This window comes from Triturus cristatus, chromosome 2_1, assembly GCF_964204655.1.
Source record: "Triturus cristatus chromosome 2_1, aTriCri1.1, whole genome shotgun sequence".
In the NCBI taxonomy this organism is placed as follows: Eukaryota; Metazoa; Chordata; class Amphibia; order Caudata; family Salamandridae; genus Triturus; species Triturus cristatus.
In genome coordinates this window covers 240550768-240563643 of record NC_140581.1, presented here as the reverse complement: position 1 = coordinate 240563643, position 12876 = coordinate 240550768, and positions in this window count along the sequence as shown.

Below are 12876 nucleotides of genomic sequence, written 5' to 3'. Positions count from 1 at the left end.
CCTGATGAAGAACTACATACCCTTTTTGCCGGGCTGCACATGGCATGACCCCCTGGGTAGATATGTGGTGCTAGCAGGAACATGGTTGGGTTGGCCCCTGAATCTCTGCTCCACATTATGTACCACCAAGACTTCATGCAGACACCTTTCCGAAGCTCAATAAATCACTGATTGATAGGACCTCAAACACCATTCATCGCAATACAACCCGATGCAGCACCTTGCAGCTCCTGATCGATGGCAATCAAGCACAGTCGATGCTTTGGCACTGATAAAGTTAGACAGTTCAATGCAATAGATAGACTTACAATGCATCCTATGGAGGAAAGCAATGTTAAACAGTTTGCAGGTAAGTACTCTACTTACTTCCCCAGGCTTCGGGGGGTTAGGACAACACAGGGCAGGGTTCAAGACCAGGTAGGTAATTCACTACCAGCGGCACCGTGGCGGCCGGGTGCAGAGGTCACTGGACCCAGTGTTATCCAATGGAGCCGGGGGTACCTTAAAGAAGCAAGGTTTGCAGATGGGTACCCGCGGTCTTAGGGCAAGTGTCCCGGGGGTTGATGTGAGCACAGAGGGGGGCCACGAAGCAGCAACAAAGCTACAACAACAACGGCACAGGGGGACACAGGGGCGGCCGGGTGCAGTGTGCAAATCAGCGTCAGGCACCCAATGCTTTCCAATGGAGGTCGTCTGTTTCAGAAAGATGCTGCAGGCTTGGACCAGGAGGCTGGATGGAGGCAATCAACAGCTGGGCAGGTAAGTTGGGTAGATGGGGGACACCTGGGCACCGTCAGCTGGGTTCCCCAGAGAAGGAGAGCGAAGGATGCAGGGGGTATCTTTTGGTGTCAGGTTTTCTCAGGCGGTTCCGGTCGAGGAGACCCTTCGAACAGAGGCTGCAGGTGCCGAAGGGGGTCGCCCTGAAGAGGTCAGTTACCGATGCAGACGAGGTCAGGATCGCCAGGGAGACATCACAGGATAGGCGAGTCACTTGAACTCGGGCCATGGGTGTCGGGTGCTGGCTGGGCAAGGGTCGCAGATTCGCCTGGATCCGGAGTCCTTGAAGTTGGTCTTTCTTTGTTGGACAATCAGTGTCCATGGAAGAAAAGAGTCTTTGTTGAAGTCAGCTCAGATCTCTGGAGAGGTGCTGGCTGCAGGACACGCCGGTTTCTTCGAGCATGGTCGCTGTTGTCTTTTCCACTGCTGCATGGCTCTCTGGTCCTTCTTTGTAGGTCATCGTAATCTAAAGAACAAGGTTCAGAAGAGCCTTTAAATACTAATTTTAAGGGTGTTACTGAGGTCGGGGGTCCGACCTAGGTGCCCCCTACCTTTGGGGAGAGGGGCACAGCCCTGTTCCTACTGGCCTAATTGTACAAGTTACTTACCTTCAGTAACGATTTATCTGGTAGAGAGAATTCTAGCTGCAGATTCCTTAACGTAGAATTATCCCCAGGCGTGAGACTGGACCCGGAAAATGTTCTTGTCCCAGCATCTCTGTGCGCCAGGGGCGGCACCCTGCGACTCCGCCTGCCGTCTCCCCCCCCCTCCCCCCCCCCCCTGGAGAGAAACCAGCTGGAGGGAAGCAAGGGCACGCAGCAACCAACCATCCCTGTATCAAAAGAAAGAAGGGGGGGGGGGGTGGAACCATAAAGCAGAACCGGACAGCCTGACCGGTAGGAAGCGAAGAGGACACCCACAGAAGACAAGCAACCCAGAGGGGGGGCGAGTGTAGAAACCGAAGCAGAGGGTCCTCGTAGAACAGGGAGGAAGTGCAGGTCGTAAAGGAATCTGCAGCTAGAATCGTCTCTACCAGATACATCGTTACCGGAGGTAAGTAACTTGTACATCTAACAGAGACTACTAGCCACAGATTCCTTAACGTAGAATAGATACCCTAGCCATACCCAGAATGGAGGAGGGCCTGCGAGAGAGCCTCCCCAGCAGGAGAGACACAGGGCCCCAGCAGGGGACATGTCACAGGAACCAGAAGGGAAGGCCAGAAGATACCACGCCCAAGTAAGGGAGGGCCGCCCAACACTCCGCAGGGGCAGACAGCGCCCGAAGGACCACAAGGAACAAAAGAAGCACCTTAAACCCCAGGGAGAAGAGGCAGAACCGGAGGCAGGGCCCACCATAAGAAGCACATACAGTGATGGGAAACAGCCGAACAGGCAGGAACCGTGCCACCGCCAATAGCGCAGGCATAAGAAGAAAGGCACAGATGCACAACGCCCCGGCAGGGGCACAAAGGAACACATGAAGGGTCAGGACGGTGGACCAGAACAAGCAGGCAGGCGCAGGCATTCACAGCCAGCAGCAGGCAACACCACGAAGCAGCGCACCAGACCAAGCCAGGCGCAAGCCGAAGACAGAGGTCGGGGGGGGGGGGGGCAGGACACACCCTAAGGGAGGGGCCGGTGCCGAAACATACACAAACCCACGACAGAAGTGGGACCAGGCAGAAGAAAAGGAGAGGACGGTGGACGGGCCCAGACCGTCAACCAGAACACAGCAGCCAAAGTAAGCCAGCTCCTCTGGAACACCAGATAGAGGACCAGGCCGAAGCGCCGGACAGAAGGGTGGAAGCGCCACAACACCATGCCGCAGACAGCAGGCCAGACTGGTCGAATAACTTAGCGAACCTGGAGAAGGACAGACCTGGGCACAATGCAAGCCGTGCCAACACCACAGCAAAGAGACCGCACCAGCGATATACCATAACGCCAAGGAGACCACGGAGCCCGAAAAGGGTGACCACACTGCCCCAGCACATGACAAGCTATGTAATAGCTACAAGTACCCCACATATGGTATGTTACGTCCCAAGAAAACATGGGAACACCTCTTAGGAAAACATTCCGCAGCAGAGGACAAACAGAAAAGCCTGCGGGTAAAACCGCAGACGGCTTGCCAAGCAGCCAATAAAGAAGACACAAAAGGTCTAAGACCAGGACCTATACAGGCTTACCAACAGCCAAAACCACAAGGCAAAAAAGGGGGGGCTGAACCAGCAGCCAACAGCACCAAAGGGCCAACCGAAGGACCCTGAAGGCACACCAACCACACAGAACACACAACCGGGACTACTCGTTACTAGGCCTCAGAAAACAACGGAAGAACACCTCCCAGAACACAGACCGACATCCAGGTTCACTGAGGAGGAGGGAGAGGGGGAGGGTGAGGAGGAGGAGGACGAAGCCCCGCAAGGACCCTCTGAATGGCAGAATCCGCAGGGGCTTGAAACAAAAGAGCGCCATCGAAGGGGAGGTCAACCAGCGGCTCCCTAACATTCTCAGGGAAGACATTATCCCTCAGCCAAGCATGGCGACGGAGTGCCACTGAAGAAGCCATGGTGCGACCAAGCACCTCAAACATTCAGAGCCGAGCGAAGAATAAACGCCGCCAGCTCCCGGCCATCCAACACATGGTGCCGCAGATCAGCGCAGGCAGCCTCCTGAGAAGCGGAAGACAGAAGGGACTCTGCCGAATCCCACAAGCAAGAAGTGGCTCTGGCCAACACACAAAGCTTGTTCAGCGCCCGCAAGGCAGCACTGGAGGAGGCGAAGATGTTGCGCCCCCGTGAATCTAACCACCGGGCCTCCCATGACGGGGGAGACAACACCGATGGCAAGGAGGGAAAGACAGTCTGCAAAAGAGGGCCCTTGGTAAAAGGGTGGAAGGAAAGGCAGACAGGATCATGCAGAGCAGGACGGTGGCGGTGCAGAAGTGGCTGGGGCACCGGGTCCCCTGTGGCAGAATTATGGAGCGAAGCTTCGACGGAAAGAAGCAGCTCCCGTCCACCAGAGCCCTGATGGAGAACCTCAAGCAAATGATCCGCGGGGAAATGGGCAGCCAGGTCGGAAGGAAATGCCAAGCTCGGAATGGGGGAAGGTTGTTCGACGAGTGGGGAACCTGAGGCACCTCTGGGGAAGACTGCGGGCGCGGGGACAGCAAAGAGCCCTCCTTGGAAGATGCAGGGGAAAAGGCCATGACGCGGTGTCCCGTCCCCGGAGAAGAAGAAACAAACAGTGGCCGAACCTCTGGAGAGGAGGGAGCGTCCAAAGACGAATCAATGACCCGACGCCGGCACGGCCCCGTGGAGTCCGCCACCGGCGTCAGCTCAACGTCGACTGGCACCGAAGGGGACGCCGAGACGACCTCTGCCATGACTCACGCAGCGGGAGAATGGAGTGGCGTCGGAGCCGGGGCGGCCAAAGAACAGCGCCGACTCGAGCTCCAACGAGGCAGCCGCCTGCGGGGAGACGAGGGGGGCCCGGGGACGCACCCCGGCCCCTAGCCATCCCCTGCGGCGCCGCCAGGGACTGCAGACGCCTGAGCCTGAGCAGCGTCAGCTCAGACTCGGACAAGACTGCCGCCTGCCCAGAGGACGGAGGTGGACTAGAGGACGAGCTTTGAGTCCCGGCAACTTCCTGCGACACCACAGGGACCCCCACTGGGGTTTGCGGCGAGGCAGAGGCGCCGTGGTCCGAAGGAGGGAACCCCGTAGGGCCGCACCCCGATGACACCACAACTCCAGAACCTGGAGCCGAACCTGTTGGCGCCGGAGCCGCCGGCGACGCTGCACAAGGCTCCGCACATGGCAAGGGATCCGCAGACGTCCCAGGAAGAGGAGGAGGAGGAGGAGCCAAAGAGGCATACAAGGCCGCCGCATAGGCCTCCATTTGGGCTGTGGTCGCCCCCACGCCGGGGAATGGCGGGTAGGGTGGCGATGCACGAGGCCGCACAACCCGCGGAGAACCCGCGCCCCCCATAGGGCAGGGACCGGGCCTTGGGGACTAACTGCGACACTTACCAACAGGTGAGCAACACCCTTGCAGCCTTGGAGAGGGACGATGTCGGAGACGGAAGCGGCAGTTCTTGAACCTTTCAGCGGGGGACGGACACGGCGACGACGCCGACCTGGACATGCGGCCGAGAGGAGTTTCATCTGGTGCTCCTGCCGGGACTTCGGCTTCATCTGCTGACAAGCCTCGCAGTCTGTGGAATCGTGGTGCTCCCCCAAACACTACATACAAATGAGGGGAGGGTCCGTCGCCGACATCTGGCACGCGCGTCTTGAAGCCCGAAGGCATTCGCACACTGTTCTCAAAGAAATGCAAAGCGTGAAAAGAAGGCCTGAAAACAGGCCAGGAACACGATCCGGATCCGCGTTGTACGCGGAAAAGAAGGAAACTGACGTCAGTGCGCCGGGGTGGGGCTTATGTGACATCGCTGACGTCACGCCCGCGGAAGACACTGGGCGGAGTCGCGTGGTGCTGCCCCCCAGCACACAGAGATGCTAGGACAAGAACATTTTCCGGGTCCAGTCTCACGCCTGGGGATAATTCTAAGTTAAGGAATCTGCGGCTAGTAGTCTCTATCAGATCTCCAATTCAAGATGGAGATTTTTTCAGAGAGGGGTTTACCTCAGCTGATGGCCACCTTTGGAGTGTTCCAGGCCAAGAGGGCCACTCCTTCGCTGCCTACTAATTTTCCGGTCTGTCCTACCGCCAAAAGTAGGGCCTCAACAAGGGGGCGGGCATCTTCACTAGTTTGAGCTGCCCAAATCAGCATATCACAAGGTGAGAGCCTTTGAGTCCAACGGCCAAGTGTTGCTGTTCCTACCTGGCTGAGGTGTGAAGCACCTCCAGCCAGAGCAGGCTTTGTTTCTGACCTCCGAAAGTTCAAAGGCTCTCACACCATGAGGTCAAAAACCTGTCTGGTGGTGGCAGGCTGGCGGGGACCAGTCAGCCAATACACTAGAAGTTCTTTGTTATTCAGTGGGCATCTTCAAGATGCCCTCGGAGGGCATTTTATAATAAATCCAACACTGGCATTAGTGTGGGTTTATTATACTGAGATGTTTGGTACCAAACTTCTCAGTTATCAGTAAAGCCAACATGAAGCTGTGGAGTTCGTGTTGACAAACTCCCAGCCCATGTACTCAAAATGGCTTCACTGCACTTACAATGTCTGTGAATGGCAAAGACACTGTAGGGGTGTCTATTGCTCATGCAGCTACGCAAAGCGGAATGGGCCCTTCTGGAAGCTTCTGGAAGCTGCTTTTTGGCCTATACATAGGAGATCCTAATGCAAAGGACTATCCACCTCCACAGAGTACTTTTCTGCACTGCCTTAATTTCCCTTGCTCCAGCAAACCCCATAAAAAGCCATTTGTTCAACTGATGGTCTTTGGCCCAATGAATGTAAAAGCACAAAGCTTTTTAGGGGGCGGGCCGATGGAGTCTCTCCTCCTCTTTTAAGGGGTGAGGCAGGCCAAAGAATGTTGGGAGTGTGACGGATCAGCAAACTTGAAAAGAAGTATACAGTCATCTGTGGAATGCTTCAATTAATCAAAGCCATTATTATTTCCTCTAGCCGCATCGCAGTCCATTGTTATTTTGCACACAATGCTACCTCAATTTGAACCCAGCCTTACACAAAACAACCTTGACCCTGCTCAAATAGAACAATCCAACTTTTGACAAGAAAGCCACCATGGTCCTCAGCATCAGTTTGCCTGGAAAAAAGGGTGTAGGACAGAAGGAACAAGAACCTGGACCTCACTCCCAATGGTCGAAAGTGACAGAGACAAGGAAGACAATCTTTAGGGTCAGAAGGCAAAATGAGCAGCTGTTCATCAGCTTGAAGGAAGTGCATATGAGAAATGTCAGGGCCAAATTATATCCCTCTGAGGCATCACAAAGAGTCTGGAAGGGAACATGCGTGTCAAACCCTTAAGAAAAACGCACCACAACAGGTGATTTAAATAAAGACAGTTGGTCTGGTAAACACTAAAAGTCAAAAGGGCCTTTAAACAACATTTAATAGAGCCCACTGCAAAATCTTGAGGGGCCAAAGGCAAAACAAATAAAATTTCGAACCATTTGGCTTGCAAAGAGTCTACCTAAAGACTTAATTCCAGGCCACAAATTTGTCTAACGGTCCGATGTAAACAGTGGAGCTGCAGGACGGGTACATGAAAATACGCATCCTGCAGGTCCAGGAATACAATCTAGTCCCCAGATTCCAAGGCTGACAGAACCTGGGCCTGTGTGAGTATTTTGAAGGTGTCCTTCCGCAAGAAGATATTCAGAGAGAGTATAGATCTAAAATAGGACAAAGGCCTCCAACATTCTTTGGCACAAGGAAATAATAAAAATAACAACCTGCACCTATTTCTAGTTTCCGGAACCCTGTCAATAGACCGTTTCGACATTAGAGCTCCCACCTCTTGCAGTAAGATGGACTGGTACTCCTTTGAGACCCGCTCTGATGCAGAAGGAGGCTATGGCAGGCTGGAAAAGAACAGAAGGGTATAGCTCTGCTGAATGATCTAGAGGACCCATCTGTCATGTGGAAGAAAGTGCTGGCTCACGCCTCCCACAGGGCGGTTGTGCTCCACTAAGGGGATACCAAAGTGGTTTAGATGGTGATGCCACAGAAGGGGGAACTTGTAAGATCTATGCCCCTGATACCAGTCACAGGCCACAAAACATTTATGATGACTGCAATTGGGGCAGGGCCCCCCGGTGATGCCTGTGTGCCAAAAATCTAGAGGAATCTAGAAAAAGATGGAGAAACTGTCTGGCAGGGCTTGAGAAGCCCAAAGAAAGCACTGTGGTCCAACTTTCCTTGAAGCATTCGAAGGAAGTCAGCTTTTTCTCCGGACTGGTGGGATCCATCAACAGGCATATCCATAAGGGATGCCTACATATCTCCTGAAGAACCTGTGGATTGCACCCACACAGGACAACAGAGCATATTAGTGCCGACTGTTCACCCGAAGCAATCAGTAGTATTCATGCTATCACGAATGACATATTTGGCCACTTTGACCATCTTGAATGGTTTGAGCCAGGGAAGCCCTAAATTCTTCTGGGACCACTGACATGATCTCGCTGGCCATATCTCTGATGCTGTGCTGTGATATCACCCTAGGCTCAGCTCTCCCATGCTGCAGCACCACTCTTCTTCCTCCCCATTTTTCTTAGCGCTTTCTCCTGATTTTCCCTCGTTTTTTACTGCTTTCTCCTTCCTTTTCCCCATTTTGAGTGTTTTCTCCTGCTTTTGCCTCATTTTTTTCTACTTTTTCATTTTTTCCCCCCATTTTTAAGTGCTATTTGCTGCTTTGCCTATTTATTTTTACTGCTTTCTCACCTCCATTTTTCTGAGTGTTTTCTCCTTTTGTATAATTTTTTTACTGCTTCCTCCCTCCTATACCCCCGCTTTTTCTCCTCATTTGCAGCTCCTGCCTGGCCCCTCCCACCGATCCTCCCAGGACCTACTGAATGAAGACCACAGCACGACCCCATTGAGCAGGCTCCAGACCCAGCTCTCCAATGCAGATGCACTGCTCTTCTTCCTCGCTGTTTTTTTCTGTTGCTTTCACCTCATTTTTTTCTTTCTCCGTCCTTTTTCTTGGTTTTTCTGTGTACTTTTGCCAGCCAACCATGTATCAGTGAAAGCCCACGAACTCGTCTATAAACGGAGTGGAACCTTGGTCGATATCAAGATTGATCAAACTCTGGGTCAGACATCAGAGTTGGCACCAGATCCACTTCTGGTGGTACCAACAGAGATACTGGAGCCGGAATGAAGGTTGCCACCGAAGTCTGTGTGGAACCCAAGAGGGGCACTAGGGCAGAGAGGTAATAGGACTGGAGGCCCCTGCTAGTCCTTGGGGCCCAAAGGTGCATCAGAGCAAGCAAGGAGAGTCCCAAAAATAAGCAGCATGGACTACTTTAATGCCTTGATAATCGGCTGCATTGTCGATGGCCCAAAAAATTCAGGGTGAATCGGGATCAAATTCAGAATCTGCTGCAGAAAAGGGATTCAGGAACAAGATTGATTGCCACCTTGACACCCACGCAACTTCTCTTTAGCTAGAAAGTGGTGGGATGGGGGTCGACTCCAGCTGTGCCTTCTTCTGTTTTCTCTTCAATTTTGTCTTTGACTTACTGGATGATTTCAACCCTGAAGAAGACTTGTCGCAGGATAGGCCTCGCGAGCAGGTCTGTGCTGTTGACGTGGAGCAGGAGCAGGACTTATGAAAGGTCTGTAACTTCCTCCTATGTTTGATGGCATAAAACTTCAAATGATCTATCCGTTTAAAAACAATACAGTAAATGTATACTATCTCAAGAGCACAAATTTAACAAACCTACCACAGCTAATCCACAAGGAAAACGAAAGCACCTAGTACCAATTCAGCCACCGATCTGTACTTGAACGGAGCCGAGATATGGTCAACATTTTTATACTGTCACTATTTCTTAATAATTGTTTTTGTTACCCGGCAGACAAACTCAATCTATCAGGGGGTTCTACACTACATTACGAAATACATAAGCATTGCTGTTAGAACACCCAACCTTCAAAAAGGTACACATCGTGGCACATTCCTTCTAGGGTAGTGCAACCAGAATTTGGAACCCTTTACCCCCAAGCCTACCCAACCAGAATTTGGAACTCTTTACCCCGAAGCCTACCCACAACCACCTAGCTTGCTACTTTCGAAATTGATCTGAAAGCCCCCTTCCTTCAACGATATTTTAGGTAAGACACTGCAACTAATCTTGCCATCGCCCAAGAAGGCTCGGGAAAGGGTGCAGCACAACCCCCTCCTCTGTTCAATTGTGTTTGACCCCAGGGGATGGGGTCCCTGGGCCTTTTAAGGTTTGGGGGTGTTATGCCCCCCTGCCTTTTATTGAAACTGGACCCAGGGGATGTGGTACTCTCTGGGCAACTAATGCTTGGGGAGGGGGCTGCGTGCCCATTCCACTTAATATATATGTTTCGGCCTCTGGGGATGATGGGGTCCCTGGGGCCGAAGGCGAACCCTACGCCTTGATAAGGCTGTGCGCGGTGTGGGGCTGGCAGCCTACTGGAGGCTTGGACAGAGGGCCTCGCGGCAGGCCAAGCTCATTGGCAAACCATCCACTGCACACGGCCAAAGGCTGTGCGCAGCATGGGGTTGGCAGCCTGCTGGGGGTTTAGCAATAGGGTATAGCAGAAGAAATCAAATCTTTCATTTTCAGTTCTGATAAAAACCAAATTGCCTGATCATGCTGTTAAACTAGGCCAAACTGAGTACATCTTCTTTAAGCCTTCATTCTGTTTTCTGTAATCTTACATGAAGTGAATGTCTGATCAGAAATAAATGTAATCGTATCAGTGGCTTTCAATCTCACTTTTAATTTACAAATCACAGAAAAGTGTTTGTTTAGCTAACAATTTCAGATCCAGCTCACATTCAAGCCCTGTGGTCAACCTGGCTGCTGAGCACGGCCAAAGGCTGTGCAGGGTTGGCTGCCTGAGGGGGTTTGCCCCAGGGCTTACCCGCAAGCTAGGTCCTGCAGCCAACCCCCCACACATTGCCAAGGCTGTGCACGCTAGGGGGCCTGGCTTTACTTATGGTACTAAAATATTACACGTTAAAATAAATTTAGAAATTCATGGGAAAAAACAAAGGTTAAAGTAACGCTACTGTTCGGTGTGAAAAAACCCATCTTTTTTTTAAAATAGAAATTCAATGTAAACCCAAAGGTTAAAGAGATGGTATATTTAGGTGAATATGCTTGAGATAACATTAACATTTTGAACTACAAAAAACGCATAAATTCACCAGTCTTAGTCAGCAGAGCTAACTATAACTTGCACCCTTGCCATGCACTGCTTAGGACCTCACATATTACATCACTCATAACATGTTCTATAACATCATTTATAATATCACTGCTAACATCATTGATGACACCACTGATGACAACATTGTCCAAGGATTTTTTGTACACATTGCTCTTCTACAGGGTATGGTACTAGAGCTATGATAGTAAGTGCAAAATAGCTCAGAATAATAAGAAGCATCACTACTACTATCATACATAAAACCCATTGGTGAAGCAAGCGTGTGTTATGTGTAACAATGACCCAATACACCATACACTTCATGGGTTGCTGAGTTCATGTGGACTATCAACCACAGATAAAAGGGTAACATGTACTGCACACAGTGTTCAATCTGTATACAACCGGTCAGGGAAAACCATGTTATTATTACAAAACCAAAGCTTTACTACAATCTTTACTTGTACCAAACCCCTAACAGTCACTGACACTACATTGGGAAATGAAGTGGATACGAGTAGAAACGTGGGTACTGTAAACAGTGTTTACTAAATGACAGTTTACTGTGTTCCACACTGTTTGCAGACAGTGAAGCTCTCATGACATACACCAATTAAAAAGTATCCACTACGAACAGTGTACATGTTATGCAAAACTTGTCCAAAGACAGGCTAGTCACTTAAAATAACCTAAGTGTCAAGGTGCTAATAAGCATACTATCTGCAGCCTTCATAAGATGGTGAAACTTTTACAGATAGCCCATCTTGTGAAATCAAACATACACAAGTACAAAGATTAGTACCTGTTGCACACAATCGTCTACGTTACGTAGAAATTCTCGGGCTGAGACGATTCTATCTAATAACTTAAGGCTGCTTAGAATACTTAGTTGTAGTATCTTTGCCCTGAGGTAAGCTTTTTCTGCAGAGCCACAGAACTTGTGAGGAACACGCTGAACACAAGTTCCTGTAAACAGGGCAACTCTTCAATACAAAGCTTTATAACATGTTCAATACCTCTACACACGTATGATGCATTGGAAGCACATGCATTTTGTAAACACAACCATTAGCTGGACACAGCATGTACAAAATTATGTAGAAAAGTCATAGTAGTTACCCACCACTATGTAAACAATAAAAGAAACTAACACACACATTGGATGCTGTCATCAGTGATGTAATACATTTTGACACAGAACATGTCATGGGTGATGGAATATTTAAGGTCATAAGCAGTGCACGTGGGGGCACAAGTTATAGTTAGCTCTGCTAACTAAAACTGGTGAATTTCTGTGTTTTTTGCTTTCAAAATGTTAATGTTGTCACGGACATTTTTACCTAACTATTAAGTCCCTATAACCTTTGCTTTTTTCAGTGAATTTTTTATATATAATCTACTGGCGGTTGCCAGTAGATACTTATAGTTAGGACCTATTTTCCATAGGAAATTCGCAACATTCTATTGGGAATATCTTTGGCGCCGGTTGACGAATCCTCGCAAAAGTTTCCAAACTTTTGGCCAGCTCCGCTCCGCTCCTACCCTGAAAGTTTCGTGGTGATCCGTCAAGCGGGGGCCGAGAAAAAAGGGGGGTCCCAAAACGCGTTTTCCTCATGCAATTTCCCATAGGATCTGTTGTCGCAGCTACAGCCCGAACCGCTGAACGGAATGACACCAAATTTGGCAAAGAGGTAGTCCTCAGTTTGGATTCGTGCCTTTTGCATATATGGTGTGAATCTGTTCAGTAGTTCCTGAGAAAATGAAGGTAAAAAAGTTAGTGATATTAATGGCCGGGGAGGATCCGCGGTCCGTACCCGCACCGTAAGCGCACCCGCCCCAAACCGAGCGTGCACCCTCCCGATCGTGCGCTGAATGCTAATTGGCTGTCGAGTGTCTCTCTACATTCGAAACCAGGAACTGTTGGCGGCCATTTTCTGCCTCGGTAGAAGCGAGGCTGAAGAAGCAAGGGGAATAAGTGTGTAAAACATATAAAGGGGGCAGAGTGGAAATACTCTGACCCTCTAGAGGTGCTTAGGGGGTCCCAGAAGGACCCCCTGGCCCCCCCCCCTTTTTTAAAAAAAAAAAAATACGGTGAAATGCGCGCACGGTGCGCGCATCCTCTCGCGTAGGGATCAACAACGGTGCGCGGATCCAAAAACATTGAAAAAAATATATAAAATAAAGTTTTGCACTTATAGCTAAAAAAGTATTTTGAAAAATATAAAAAAATATGTTTGAAAAACCCAT